General features: G+C 33.9%; 1 protein-coding gene across 1 annotated transcript in view; it reads left to right on the top strand.

Moving 5' to 3' along the window:
• Window positions 1-17017, top strand: part of mirr (iroquois-class homeodomain protein mirror) — a 165445-nt gene that overhangs the window by 97352 nt on the left and 51076 nt on the right. The gene's annotated exons all lie outside the window — the stretch shown is intronic.

The raw sequence follows: 17017 nt of genomic DNA on the forward strand, positions 1-17017 counted from the left end.
ATAGAAATGAGCTTTTTCATATTGATTTTCTCAAAAACTGCACATGAGAATTTGCTGTGAAACACTTTATTTCGTTCAGTTCGATGTCATCTCTTGGTTGATGTATATATATATATATATATATATATATATATATATATATATATATATATATATATATATATATATATATATATATATATATATATATATATATCTTTTCTTTAGAGAATATCATAGTTAAACAAAAAATTAAGCTTGAGAGGCTTAATTTTGAGCTAAATCTGGAGTTAAACTGAGTTCTATCCATTAATTCTGAGTTAAATCTCATTACCCATACTGTTTAGGCCTACTATGTATCATCTTGCTTTGCCAGTGTCTTCTTCTTCTTCTTTGAAATGAAAATGAAATGAAATCTTTGAGTTTTACGTCCGACGGTTATGCCGGCTAGGGTAAAGGAGACGGTGATTATGAGAAATGAATGAAATGGTGAAATGAAGAAAGTGGGAGGAAACAGGAGAACCCCGAGGAAACCCACGGGACACGGTGTTTGTCCACCACAAAGTTCACTCGGTGGAGGCTGGGATCGAACCCGGGACCCCAAGCACCAGAGATGAACGCTCTACCACTGAGCCACCGCGGCCCCATTCTTCTTCTTTGAAAAGCTACACAGAAATGTACAGAAGAGTAAATGTACAAAGAAAATAACATTTAAGTGTAGTGTATGTGTGAAGAAAGTCCCGCGGGAATATACCTGCTTTCTCTATACGGCACCACGGGAATAGGATGTGCACTCGGAAGGCTGTCATTGACAACTTCTCGCTTGCTAGTGTCAATAATGGAAAACTTGATGCAGGTCCACCATGGCATGGTTGTCGTACAGCATATATATATATATATATATATATATATATATATATATATATATATATATATATATTTTTTTTTTTTGTTTAGGTTCACGACATTTTTTTTTGTTGGAAACTGCAAGAAGGTTTACACTCATCTACATCATATATATACCATCTTTGAACATTTTCTATACGCTAAGACCTAAAAATATTGTAATACTCTGTTTTATTATTCAGACAAATATATATTTATATACGTGAAACAAATAAGATGGAAACACTATTTGTACGAACACACACACACACACTCGCACACATTCGAAGTCCATGATCTTTCCCTTCCCTTTGTTGCATGCTCTCATCCCATCAAGTAGCTACTCCCTACTCCGGAATTATCGGGTAACCAACGCTGTAAATAATGAATGACGCCTGGGAGACAGGTCACACCCAAGCTTTGACCACTCAGTTGCCTCCGCTCTGGATGAGAGTGAAATGCGGCTTTGGGAGTGGGGGCAAGATCAGGAGTATCCAAGGGATGGAGAATGGGATTGCCAGATGATGGAGTGAGGAACGAGAAGATGCCAGAAGTTGTAGTAGCTAGGTGTGGAAATCAGAAAGTTTCTTTTCTCCTCCGCAAGAATTTCGTTAAAATTTTTATCGGAGTCAAGAAACTAGAAGCGAAGTTTAGTTAACGAAGTAGTATATATATATATATATATATATATATATATATATATATATATATATATATATATATATATATATATATATATATATATATATAGTTCTGCTTAGTTGAAAAAAACACGTAAGTCAAATGGAGATTAAAATGTGCATAGTTTAGACGCTATTTAATATATTTTCAAGTTCAGAGTGTTTGCTTTAACTACTTACTTGCTTAAACCAGAATATTACTCGAGCCTACACGAGCTCAGCCATGACTTGGTGGTTAGCATAGCTTGTCATGAATGACGCAGTAACTTTTTTTAAAGTTATCACCTACAAAATGTTCCCTGTTTTTAAATCCTAAATAAATCATTTTTGAAAAAATATTTATTACAACTCATGGTTTTACTAAATGAAGGTCTATCCAATTCTTCTTCACAACCAACTACAGCATTTTTATCAGTAACTCAGTAATGGTTCTTAAAATCATCAGATCTTTTTGTAAACAGTATAGCAGTATACCCTTCATGAATAACTTTGTATTCGGATAAGAGTTGCTTATTTTCACTTTTTCTTCTTGCAGTGTGTCCGTCCTACTACCACTTTAGCAATATTATTTTCGTGGTAAAATTTTTCACGCTTGTAATTTTTCTGATTATTATAATTTTGTCCTCCCTTATCTTTGTGAGCAATTCCTAACAGATATATCTCCATTCTTGTTCTGTAATCTCCAGACGAACCTTTTTCTGACTCATACATATGTAAATATAGATGAAATACAGCCATAAAGAATTTACTATTTCATACAAGTCGAAATTACATATTGAATGAGAAACTATTTCATCGAAACATATCAAAGATATGCTTATTTCGATTTGCGGCTCAGTTCCACTTTTTTAGTTTTTGAAATTCATCGAATTTGCTTCTGTGAAAGATATGATGAAGCAAAATAGCTAGTTTACTCAGGTTTTCGTATACTCCCAACATATTTTTTCTTGTGCTACATTTTTTTCAGAAGTTTGCCATAGATCCACAAAATATCAACGTTCATTTATTTTGTGCCTAAAGTAGGCGTAAGAATTTATTTCCCTAATTCTATTGTTTCAACTATTATTCATGAGTTCTTGGCAACACACACCTTTTTCTTTTCCCGTTCATGTCAAAACTCGATATATACATATATATTTTTAAATCCCCAACCTTTTGAACAAAACGCACACCAACTGCCAACACTACTCACACAACTTTTTACAACACTGTCAACTTTGTGTTCGACTAGTTCACTCTTTCCATGCTTATCCTAACCTACTATCGAACTCTATATACATAAAGACATGTTGCGAGGAAACATTTTTAATTTGCTTTTGTGGGATTTGCGAGGTGACTGACGTAGTGAAAAAGAGTGTCGCACACAGTTATGGCTCCGACTTTGTCGTCATTGTTATATATATATATATATATATATTCCTTCACACTCTAACGACGAGACAGAATCATGTTCATACATTTTTCTCCCGTTGCGATCAGTAACGCTTTTGCCTTATTCACCCACTCCAGTAACATTCATAGTGCCTTTTTTCAGCAATGATGGGGGATGGGGGTGGTTGGATGTGGGTGGGTATAGTAATACATGCCATACCATTACCATACTCCACTTAACATACTCTACCCCCCCTTCCCTTACGATAAAGAAAAAATCTGTAGACGCTTTTTCCCCCATCTCCTTCAACAGATTCTAGTCTTTTCTGTTCGCATACTACCACTCACTCCCTCTTTGTCAGTATTTTCGCTCACTCCAATATCCCTGACTTTTATATATATATGAAAGCGAGCACCCTGCCCTCCCTGTTCAAGCAGGATTTGTCGACACGTAATCGATACACTGTTGGACATGATTCTTGCATTTTCCTCTCAAACCTTTTCCTTCTGAGCTTTATACTTGTCGACGATGTCCTGTTCTAGTCCTCGATTTTTGCCCCGTTGTCGACATTCGCCCCATCCTACCCTTACTAGAATCTCTTAGAATTCCCTTATGCTAGTACTATATAACAAGAGTTTCTTTCTTTTTTTCTTTCTTTCACCGTTTTCTTTTGAATTCTATGTCGATGGTGAAACACGTACAACTGCTATAAGTTCTCGTCTTAAAAAGGAATAAAAAAAATCCTTTTGCCCTCCCCTCCTCGACCCTACCAGTAACCTCCTGATTCGTCATTGGTTCAGAGTCTCTCAATTCAGAGCACTGCACTGCCCCCTGATCTGTAGTACCTTTTGTCAATTTGACTCTACAGTTCGTCGTAGTTACAATGTGTTAAGCATGCATAACTACTGAATACAATGCACACGGTCTTTTTATAAAGATCTTGAATCGTGTGTGTGTCTGTATCTTGAGCAGTAAAACAAAATGAATACAAAGTGGTATAACTATTTTTCTTTCGCTGTTTTTCTTCCTCTCTCTTGTTCTGTCCCAAGCAAACGATGATGAGTACTTTGATCGAAACGTTTTGCTTTCAACAATTTATTCTTTACATGTTCTGTATAGGAATTTACACAACAAAATGTTGAAATTTTAGGTTGATATTGAAAATTATATTATTTTTTTCTTGAGGAGAAGCGACATTGCCCCACCTGTCTGAGACCCTCTCTCTATCGTTCGATTTCTGTTCGTAACAAACCAGGGGCGGATCCAGGACGGATTTCTGGGTGCGGGGGCGATTGGTTGTAATACTGTTACTTAGAGCTACTTTTAAGAGCTCCAAACTCTGGGATGGCTTTTATGTATATATAAAATAAGAGTTTCCTCTTCTGGGGGGGGGGAGCAATCGCCCACTGGATCCGCCCCTGTAACGAACAGTTGAAAAATGTTTGTAATATATTAGTCCTATATGCGTGAAAATGAAATTTTAAGTACAGTATTTAAATGCTATTGCTTTCTTTTGTCACTAAATTTCCTCTTGTTATTCTGAAATTTGGTGCTAAGCTACAGACCCGATGTAACTTAGAAGTAAAATGATGTAAAAGCATAAAAATGATCTTATTAAGGTTAAGGAATTCAGAGCTTAAATTATTGTTTTTAATGTATAAATAAATAGATTACTGGGCCGCGGTTGGCTCAGCGGTAGAACGTTCCCTTCTGGTGCATGGGATCCCTGCTTCGATCCCAGTTCGCGCCAAATGAGCTTTGTGGTGGACAAACACCGTGTTCGTGACTTTCTTTCTGAGAGTTCTCCCACTTTCTTCATTCTACCATTTTATTCATTTCTCATCATCAATGTCTCCTTTAGCCTAGTCTGCATAACCGTGGGACGTACAAATTAAAAGATTTCATTTCGTTTCATAAATGGATTACCAAGATTATTACGCCGTAAATTTGTTTTGCAAGTAGAACGAAATCACTGAGTACGGAGTAGTAAAAAAAGAGAAAACAGTATTGAATTATCTTATTTGTTATTTCGCCAAATACATCTTCATGATCTTCATGACTAGACAGTAGACTGAGTTCAAATCAGCTGCTTATCATTTAGATATGTTACCCAACATTACAGAGAATCCGTGATTAGTTCCTTGTTGGAGTTCATGTTCGCATCCTATGTTAAGCTGTTGATACGCGTCTCAATATAACTTGGATGTTGAAAAGCAATGGTAGAATCCAAACCTGCCAACCATCCAATCTGATAAGACGCTAGGACATCCTCCTTGGTGGTAATTTTGGTAAAAGCCAGATAATCTGTATAACTGAGCATGATCTGGGAACAGATTGCATAAATGAAAATGAAATCTTTGAGTTTTACATCCCACGGTTGTGCCGGTTAGGCTAAAGGAGACGATGATGATGAGTAATGAATGAAATAGTGGAATGAAGAAACTGGGAGGACCCCGAGAAAACCCACGCACACGATGTTTGTCCACCACAAAATTCACTTGGGGGGGCTGAGATCGAACCCGGGACCCCAATCACCAGAGGTGAACGCTCCACCACTGAGCCACCGCGGCCCCCTGCGGACAGATTACGTACTACGTATAATGGTCAGTACAGCAACACGGAAATCTTAGACCCAGGTTAGATCACCTGCCCAACTGCACTTTTTCACTTACTGAATTTAATCCAATTTGCGCCTAATACAAGTTATGGTTATGGTGAAGGAAAAATTTATTTCTAATATAGTCCCTACATATCTTTTGTTAAGGTATATTCTTTTTAAGAAGCTTGTCATAGTTGATGAAGCATCAAGGTGTAAATAATAGGTGATTCTTACTTTTACAAATAAATACAAGAGCTAAAATTGTTTTCAATTTCACGATTTGTGTTTCAATATTTTCTTGGGTTAGCATTTTTTTTATAATGGCTTAATATATTTAATGCGAACTTTAAATTCGCCAACAAAAATGGAAATTCTTGTCCTATAATAATAATATCATGTGTACGTATATAGCTATACAGGAAATGTGTTTACATATACACAATATTAATGTTAGTAGACAGGAAGGATTGATGTTTTCAGTTATTAAATGGGAAAAAAATATATATATCCGCAACGATTTCACAATTACATGGTGTAAACCGTGTATAGGCAGTGTTTCATTTTCGAGTTTTCTATCCCCCATAAGAAAATTTTTAAAAAATATACACGTTATATGATATTGTGTTGATCAACTAAATACCAAGCTTTTTTTTAAAATCCAGATTTGTATCTTTCATAACACAATATCATGTTATACTATAAGTATATTATTTTTTCACTATTTTTGTTTTACCAAGCTATCCTTTATAAAACGATGTATATGTTTTCTCTTTAAAATTTATAAGGACATTTTAATACGGCAGACTATATTGGAGAAATTAAAAAAAAAAAAAAAGAACCATTACAGTCATAATACAGATGCTTAAAGATTGACAATCGAATCTAAATTGGAAACACGAGAATGTGTGTATAAAAAATATTTATAGGGAAAGCGAACGTGCTGGTGGTATAGTAACGAAAAAAAAAGCAAACTGAACGTAAGAGCTTAACGACATATATTCGATAAATCTACATAATAATAGATTCGTGGAGACCTACCTACGCGTATTTTTATAGCTCTTTTTTTTCGTAAATACTATAGTAGTTAGGAAATTGATTCACAATAACGTTTTTTAGGACTAGTAAGTACAGTGTAGATCTGTCCTCATAGCCTCCATTTAAGAACACAAATAGAAAACATAATCAGAATTACCTGTTTAATGAGGAGTGGAATCTATTGTTCCTTCTAGACATATTGTCGTTAAACAAATGAACAATTTTTCGCCCAGTATTTTTTCACTGCACCTTCTTTTTTCTGTCTCTCTTTAAATATAAAACTAACAATTGAGAACAGCAACGTATTGGGCGCAATGCGTATTCAGTGTTTACCAAAATATGCGTTAATATTTCGCCCCAGCCTGAGCTGACTTCGTCAGGAACAAGACTGTGAAATAAGAATCAAAGCCAAAACATTGTGCTTTGCTAAAATGTACACAATATTTCAGTCAGTGCTCGTTAACTTCATCAAGTACAGTACTGCCACTTGAAAACATTCTGGTCAAAATATTATTATATTGTATGTATCCTGGAAGAGTAATGAATTATTTTCCTAAATACATAATACGAAGTTGGCATGAAGTGATAGAGCGAGAGAGAGCAATTTGAATTTTAGAGCTTCTGATTGGTTCTTACCGTTCACATCATTATTATCATAAAGCTTGTCTGTTTTTATCGAGATACTTTTTTTTATGTTTCCTAAATACCCATACACATTCTTCGTTATCTATTACCTCGCAAAAATGTTATGTTGTTTTTCTTAACACATTAGTTCTATACTCACAGAAACACACTCTTCTATATATGAAGGCACTTCTCTTAACTTGTCGCACCGCTGACAAGATAAATAGAATTCGGACGAGACTGTAACAAGTTTGCGGCAACAAGCAAATAGAATATCCGTTTTCCAACCACACCCTCTCGTCACCTAAGAAAAAAGGGGGGAGAGAGACTCACCATCTGTATCTCCTCCCCTCTTCCCGCCGTCGTCGGCATGACAATAGCTCTCTCGGATCCCTCTCTTCCTTTACGGTAAAGCCCGCTTTTAATCCTGTCTCTATCTCTCAGAGTCTACCTCCATAGTACCGTGTTCTTCCCTCATCATTCATTAGAAGCAACGAAGAACACACACTCACACATATCCGATGTGTATATATATAACCCGTACTTATTCCAGCACTCAACCCCAACGACACCTATAAATCGGTGTCCCTCCCCCAATCTCTTACTCTAACCGCCACTATTCTTTATCCTACGTGAAGGTCTCTCACTTATATTTGCCCCTTAGCTCTCTCGGCCCGACCATTTCACCCAATGGCCATGTTCGAGGCTAACTTTACTAATGGATGGTTTGCATGTTTTGTGTACGCAAGAAAATAGATAGGTGTTAAATCATAGCTAACATTAAATACTAATGGATAAGGCATACATCAGGAAGTATTTTTCGTTAACGTGTCACTCATATCGAATGCTACGGATAATTTGACAACGAGTAAGAAAACCTTAAATATATGTTTTAATTTTCTTTGCAATTAATTGCGCTATAATTATATAAAACAAGCTTTACCAAGTTTTTTTTTTTTTTTTTTTTAAGATAATGGTTTAAAGTTCCGTTTAGGCGTTTTCGAAAATTTCGTAGTTAATTAAAACCATGAAGAAAAGGTCCATTATATACAGTGGCGAAGCGTAATCCACAAAGTAGGGTAGAGTAGGCCCGGCAAATATTAATGGAATATTCCATTTAGCTCCACTACAAATATTTTGAAGTGCAGTTCATATTTTCTTCTGTCTGGGATTTGCAGGATGATGAGGGCAATTTCCTTTTCAGTTGCTGTTTCCATTTCCTGCATATTTGAAAATGGAGGGAGAGAAAAAGAAAGTGCATTCTTACAGTTAGCACTCAAATTTCTTGGATAAGCGTTTGTTGTTTGCATCTCTCACTAGAAATGTTAATGCTCAGAAGGAACTTTATTTGAATCAGCGCAAGATATTTAATATTGTATTCTATGGAGTGGCATATTTAAGGGGTTAACTTCCGGGCTTAAGCACTCACCGAAATTTTATCGCAACTTTTTTATTGTTATATAGGGTGGTAGGTAAATCCACCGACAAACTTTGGGAGGTGATTCCTTATATGAAATGAAAGAAAAAAGTTCTGATAAACATAGGTCGAAAAACGTCTCCTTTCAGAGTTATGAACCGCCGAAAATTCGAAAAATCATGTTTCGAAACGCCCTGCCTTAGAAACTAGAAAACATTTGAGCCTGTTGCTTTTATTAGCACTAGACAATTCAAACCACAGCTAAAACAATTGAGTTAACTTCGTAAAAACGCCTTTTTTTTTTTAAATAGCTTCCTCCCTTTCGTTGCTACTTTTTCTATTGTTTTAATGATTCACTTTAACTTTTCAATCAATTTCTCGTAACACTTGAATAAAAATGTTTGCGTTCTGTATTATGCATGACATTAATGATCTTCCGTTAGACATCTCCATATGCAAGGTGCGAAATCATAACAATCCCAAGCATGAGGGTTGGTGGAGGTGGGTGTGGAGAAAGGAGACATGAGTGTACAAAAGAAAACTGCACTGGATCGTTTCGACATAGAAAGATTTACATAACTGAACATTCATAATTAATAAACTATGTAAGATTAGGGACAAAGCTTACCACAAGCTTACACATCAATTACTATAATTCATTTGCAAACTTCTGAAAATACTGTCACTTTATTCACCCGTTCAGTAAGTTCTTAGTGGGGAGGAATTTTGTTCCAAAAATATTAAGTGAAGAGAATTCTCCCCAGTTTCCCCTGGATTTTGCACCCTGCCCTCTTCATATGTATAACAACGGAAATTTTGAATACTGCTGCGTATTTAATGCGGGAGCTCAGTTCTCTGGCGTCTACAGTATAAAACGTTAGTAATGTATGTGGATATATTTTTCCCTTCGTTATATATATATATATATATATATATATATATATATATATATATACATGGGCGGATTCAGGATATGATCAAGGGACGGGCTAAACCATAGTTTACCGCTTTATCCAGTATAAAACAGGATTGAAGTCCATTTTATCCAGTGTATACCTGAGATACAAGGGGGGGGCTAGATCCCATAGCACCCCCTTGGATCCGCCCTTGTGTATATATATATATATGTATGTATATATGTATATATATGTATATATACATACACACACACACACACACACACACACACACATATATATATATATATATATATATATATATATATATATATATATATATATATATATATATATATATATATATATACAGGGGTGCCCACAAGGGGGGGCTATGACGCAAACTGCGTCATTGAAATATTTGGGGGGGGTTAAAAATCTATATAAATATGTTTGATGGGGGGGGGGTAAAATTAATCGAAAAGAAGATTTTTTCATGGAAGAACACCTACGGATAGACAATTGGGGGGGTGCGTCATGGACATAAGGGGGGGTGGGCACCACTGATATATATATATATATATATATATATATAGAGAGAGAGAGAGAGAGAGAGAGAGAGATCACTACTACAATGTACGAAAATAATGTTCGTTATTACACACTAATATAATAATTTCATAATATAGGCCTACAAATGCTGTGGTCTTGCTAATTATGCACCTCATTCTGTAACAGCTTTCGTCAACGCAACACAAGACATTTGCGTTTCAGTTTGAAATAATCGGTATAACCTTGTGCGCGGGGTTCCTGGTTCGATCTCCGACCTAGTAAGTTTGTAGTGGACAACACCGTATCCGTGGGTTTTTCTCGCAATACTCCCGTATCCTCCCACTTTTTAATTCCACCAATTTTTCCATCATCATTCACTTGCCTTAATTAATCATCATATGCCTTAGCCTAAAAAGCATAATCATGGTACTTTAAAATGAAAGATTTCATTTCGTAGTTGTTTGTTCCAGTATTTGGGTTCGTGTTGCGGTCCGCAAATCTTGCGAAGACTGGTACGTAATGAGGCCCCTTGTCATAAAACTATACTTTACACAGAGAGGACTAGCTCGGGAGAGTAATGCTCCCGGAAGTAGAAACGAGAAACACATTTCTGATTGGTTGGCGTTATCCACTTCTTGCCACGTTGCATTCAAATAGCAGACAACAAACACTTGCTGCTGTCGGCCTCAGTGGCCAAGTGGGCTAGCGCTATATGCTGGTAATAAAATCCTCTTTTGGCGCGAGTTCAAACCCCGCCCGAGGAAAGTTTTTTTTAATATTTTTATAACACTTATTAAATTAAAATAATATGAAAATAATACTTAAAAAAAGTGATTTATTTATTTTTATGCAGATAAGTAGTTGTAGTACTTATGCCCTTGTACTCCATGATATAGGGTCATTTTGTTCCCCTTGTACTTCATGATATATATTTTGTGACCAACTTAAAACAACTGGCTAGGATAGCGCGTAAAACAGCTGTCTAGAGTAGCGCGCGGAAAAACGTACTTCCGGGAGTATTACTCTCCCGAGCGGGTCGTACACAGAGCAGTTTCCTATGATTAAAATGCCCTCTAGCGGAAATATCGGACATTACACAAACAAAAGAGCAACGTTTAGTCAAATCTTTGAGCAGAGACAACGATTATTATTTTTTTATTTTATTTTATTTTATGTATTTATTTAGAATGTAATTGAAGAAAAAGAATCGGTACAAATTCGAAGCATTTCACTTTACGATAAAATAAAATTTATTATTTGGCACTTGTCACTTGGTAGGTTGTTAGTAATGGCTGATTGTCCTAGATATTATGATACCCTAATGATACATATTATTATTTAACTATTATTATAATGAAAGCTGTAGTCAACTGTAATTTTAAACGTTTCATTTAAAACGTAGTAATTACCTAATCCGGCTAATGACACCTGCTACTGTCCTGTCTCTGTTGTTATATTCCTATGAATGAACAACACTAATGTGACTTTTGCATGTTGTAGTGTATGTGGAAAATTGGTGTTATTCATAACGGACAAAGAAATTGATTGTAATTCTCATAGGTAGTTGGTGGGCTTGTCGTTTACAGTGAGGAGACGACAGTTTAATGAACACTTAAAAGGTGCTAATTACATATGAAGACGCCCCTTACCTCCATGTTCATCGTCTATTCTAATTGCATTGTAATTTCCTTGTTTGTATGAGTGTGGGTGAATATATAGTAGCCATTCATGTACGATTATAAGAATATTAACCATATATATTAATATTCTCAAAATAATATATGGTTAATGTAATATTAACCATAGATATTAACCTATGCGATATTCATATATATTGTCAATCCACTCCTAGATGAAGGTCTTCACTTTGTGCTTCTTCATTTCGTCACACCATCTCATATGACAACATTTCATAGGTCTGCTCGATGTCTTTCGTAAAAAAAAAAATGTATTCCATTTTGGTGGAAATGGTATATTTTTTCAGACTTCTAAATCACGATTTGAAATTGGATTCAGTCAATAATGGGAAAGTGAACTTAGTGAAGAATTAATCAGAAATCTGTGCTCTGCGTAAGCTGCACGACGCATACGCACTCACAGAATTTAGCTTAGTTGGTACGTAGTTTATACTGTTCAGTATGGTATAGCATGAAAATAAAAATCAAGATATAATTATTTGAAGTGAGCAAGCTTCTCATCCCTCTCATATAAAGTTGCCAGGGAGGCTCTGTAGTAAAGTGCTCACTTCTGGTGTGCAGAGTCCCTTTTTCGATCCCAGTTTCCGTCAAGTAGAATTTGTGATGGTCAAACACGTTCTCCTGTTTCCCCATAGTTTCTTCATTCCGTCTTATTAGCACCGTTTTCTTTTACCCTTAGTGCATAATCATGGGTCGTTCGTTAAACTAAAAATGAAATAAAATAAATTTAAAATGAAATTAAAAATGCTATTGCTGCTATACCAAAAACAATATTGAGATGATCCGTAATCGTTATTTTTTCTCGAAAGCCATGTGAAATGAATCTTTTTATAAAGCATATATAAATATGATAAATTAATATATTGTTATATTTTATGTGAAAATATTTAGTCAGTTGCTGGTAATTACAACAATTATTTATTAAATTTCTTTAAATTACCAAAGGCATAACTTATATGTAATAATTGTATTCCTATAAACTATATACAAAGTATAACAATATAACAAATTATACCAGAACCGGTTACACAACAACTTTATTAAATTAGTGTAACTATGACAATAAAGTAAAGGAATTTAAAATCAATTTTGAAGCCTTTGAGTTATATATAGGCGTATAGGCTATAGGCATATCAATATTACAGTCGTTAACTTAAGTGTTTGACGATGTCGTGGGAGATGTATCCTCAGTCAAAAAAAAAAAAAAAAAAAAAAAAAATAGAATCACTGCAATATGTAATGTCATAATAAAAATTACTTTCTTCGGTAACTTTGGTAAAAAAATTCCCGATTTTCTAATCTGCTATTATTATTATTATTATTATTATTATTATTATTATTATTATTATTATTATTATTATTATTATTATTATGAGTTATGGAACAATCACTTGTCCTTTTTTTAACCTTTAACTTTATATCCAATTATTATGTGCTTTCTTATTTATATATTGTTATTCTTTGTTCTATTCGTAATATTTGTGTTTTATTTGTATCTTTATATTACAATCTATAATCCTATGTATAATCTCATGATGTAATTAGTATTGCATGCGCTTTTTTTTTCTTTTGGCGCACTTGTGGCTGTATGCTGTTTACTGTCGAATAAACGTTTAAACATTATTATTATTATTATTATTATTATTATTATTATTATTATTATTATTATTATTATTATTATTATTATTATTATTATTATTATTATTATTATTGTTGTTGATTTGGACTTACGTTCGAAAGCAATATGAGGTGTAAACTTCGTGTTGGATCCCAAGCACATGATCTCCGAATGGATGTCGAACGTGGGCCTCTCGTGCTGATGGTGTGTACGCTAACCATCTAGCCACAACGGAGCAAATAATAATAATAATAATCGAAAATACTAACCATATTCTAATACTAGCGTGTGAATTTAAAAAAAAAAAATCTAATTGCGGTATGATTGCCAGCCAGTAGTCCTAGCCAGTAGTCCTTTTGTTGCTAAATTTTCAGTAGAGAAAATTCACTTGCTGAAAATATGAGCTTAACAAACTTTACCTTGTATTTTTCTACATAGTATTTCTATTTTTTTAAATTTGAAGCCATGTTATTGTTTCATTTGTGTTTTTGTATAATGCATCATCTCATCTAACATTTCTAATATAGCCTATATAAATATTACATTTTAGTAGAACAGATATTGAAAAATTTTTTTCCACATCGATAATTTTGTTTCCGTGAACAAGTACAATAGAATTTCACTCAATGCTGACCGCCCTCTCCTCTTTAGTTTGTTATTTTCATACGTTGTAAAGGGTTACTGATTGCACAAGCGTTCTTCCTAGAAATTTTGACAATAACTAGTTTCCTATTTTGTCAAATTCTGTACACAATGTCGTAAACATATCTTTTGTGTGTTTGTGAACACGATAGTAACAAAGAGATATCTATATACATTACATATACTATATACAGGTATATAGAGTTTCGTTACAGATTTCTAAACGTAGTTAGGTAACAAATTATTCCGAAATAAATTATATTGTTGAACACGTAAATATGTGCTGTTTCAGGGAAACAAAAAGTTGACAGCTAGTTCAGGCAATATTACTGGGAATTTAAGAAGCGAATGTACATAGGCGTGGCGTAGGCGGAGAACCACATTACAACGTGTGAAACACATCAATAGCTACAAAATTAAGAGCGTAGGTTTGTAATAAGTAGGGGACAGTCAGCGGGGCGCCGGTCATCTTATAATAAATTCATTAAGCATTAATTGTTTGTAACGCTTTCCTTTCTATTGACTTCAGAGCTTTCGAAATGAATTATGGTTACTGTCAAGCAGTGGTTCTCAACCTAAATGAAATGGAATGAAATGAAATCTTTGTTTTACGTCCCACGGTTATGCCGGTTAGGCTAAAGGAGACGGTGATGATGAGGAATGAATGAAATGGTGGAATGAAGAAAGTGGGAGGAAACGGGAGAACCCCGAGAAAACCCATGCACACGGTGTTTGTCCACCACAAAGTTCATTTGGCGGGGCCTGGGATCGAACCCGGGACCCCAAGCACCAGAAGTGAACGCTCTACCACTGAGCCACCGCGGCCCCGGTTCTCAACCTACTTCCTATCACAATCCCCATTTTGTCACATCCTCTTGCCAGCGATCCCTTTATAATTTCTGGTTTGTAATAAGTTTGTGTGGGATTTTTAATATACCTATTGCGGAGATCTCACGATATCCATCTATTTTCTATTTCTGTAATAGTGGAATCCATTTCTTGTATATAGTGGATACAGTAACTTATAGAATTTAGAATTTATTAATATTTATATGAGTACAAAACAGTTACTTAACAGCTAATCTTTATAGCGATTTAGGGAGAGGCCGAGCTTCTGCTGTTTGTGTTTCTCCCTTTCAGAATGTATTTACATATTATAGGATGGCGGGTAAATACTTAATATATGTAGATAACACAAAGTTACATGAGATTATGAATACTTAACAAGTTAATAATAATAATAATAATAATAATAATAATAATAATAATAATAATAATAATAATAATAATAATAATAATAATAATAATAATAATAACACATTAACATAGTATTGTCTCAATTTTTAAATACTCTTTCAGCTGTTTTTTTAAATTTGCTAAAAGTTTGTAGTTCTCTGATACCTAGGGCAATGGTTTAAAACCAAATTTGGTCAGTTCATTCATATTATAAATATCGAATCCGATCCATCGTTCTGTTTCCTGTTTCAAAATGAATACCATTGGCCAGAGTGTTTTTTTTTTTCATGATAAGCATTAAAACAAAGACAAGAACAATTACATCAGTTTCAAACTAAGAGAAGAAAAGTTATCTAATGTTTTAGAACATTAGATGACTTCTTTCCTTAATTGCAAACAATACAATTTTAATTTTTTCATTGATGCGACTTTTCTCACAAACCACCTCTTGTAAAACCAACAATAAAATAAATAATTGATAACATGCTACTGCATTATGCTACTCTGATTGAATTTTTATCCCTTTACTACTAGCATTTTGTAGGTATTAAATGTTTCACTCTCCAAAATTACATATCGTTTGTTACTAGCGAATTATTTACAATTAAGACGGAAAACCCTTAAGGTTGGTGTAAAAGGACAAGTTTTGCCAATAGATGTCACTAAAGTCTTAGTATATCGGCTCATATACTCTTTTCCTTTCACGAAAATTCACGATTTCTCTTACAAATTTTAACCTATAGAAACTGCAAACTTTTAGAGAAGGAACTTCATAACATATCGAAGGTAAGAATCCGTGCCGATTTTTTAATTAGAATTTTCTTCATTGTTGAAATGGCTTGATTGTTGAAATGGATATCCAAACCTTTAACAATATAACTGTTTCAAGAATCAAGACAATTTTAATTAAAAAAATAGTCACCGATTGTTGCCTTCGATAGGTTATGAAGTTCCTTCTCTAAAAAATTGGGGTCTCTAGGTTGAAATATGTAAGAGAAATCACGAATTTTTGTGAAAGGTAAAAAATACATGAGATACAAAGACTGTAGTGACATCTATCGGCAAAACTTGTCCCTTTAAACCATCCTTAACGGCGAACAATACTCTGAACAGAATTGCAGCAGGAAAATGGTCAAATGTTAACATCTGATTCATCAGTATTCATTGATAGCAACAGAAACGTTCGATTTCAACATGTTCTTTTCTTCAGTTTTAGCACATTTTATTTCTTATGGACATCTATTGAAATCTTTTTAGTAAATTCTTATAATAATTTAACGAAATCTTTTAAGTATTTTAATGGTAATTTAATAAAATCTTTTTATTAAATTCTTATGGAAATTTATTGAAATATACTTAGTAAATTCTTACGGTAATTTAGTGAAATCTTTAGTAAATTGCTATTGAAATTTAACTAGATATATTTAGTAATTCCTATGGAAGTGTAATGAATTATTTGTAAATTCTTACGGGAATTTTTCAAATCTTTGTACGAAGTTCTTTTCAAAATCTAACGAAATCTTTTTGAATAAATTCTTGTTGGAATTTAATGAACACTTTCAACAATTTCTTACGAAAATTTAACGAAATATTTTTAGTATATTCTGCTGGAAATTTAAAATTTTTCAATAAATTCTTGTAATTTTTTTTAAAAAAATCTAATAAATTATTTTAAATATTAACGAGTTGTTTTTGAACAAACGCAATGAGAAAATTTAAAGAAATCTTTGTAGTAAACTCGTATAAAAATTTATCGAAATCATCTTAATAAATTCTTAAGCAATT

Source organism: Thermobia domestica, chromosome 7 (genome assembly GCF_964235325.1).
Source record: "Thermobia domestica chromosome 7, izTheDome1.hap1.1, whole genome shotgun sequence".
NCBI lineage: Eukaryota > Metazoa > Arthropoda > Insecta > Zygentoma > Lepismatidae > Thermobia > Thermobia domestica.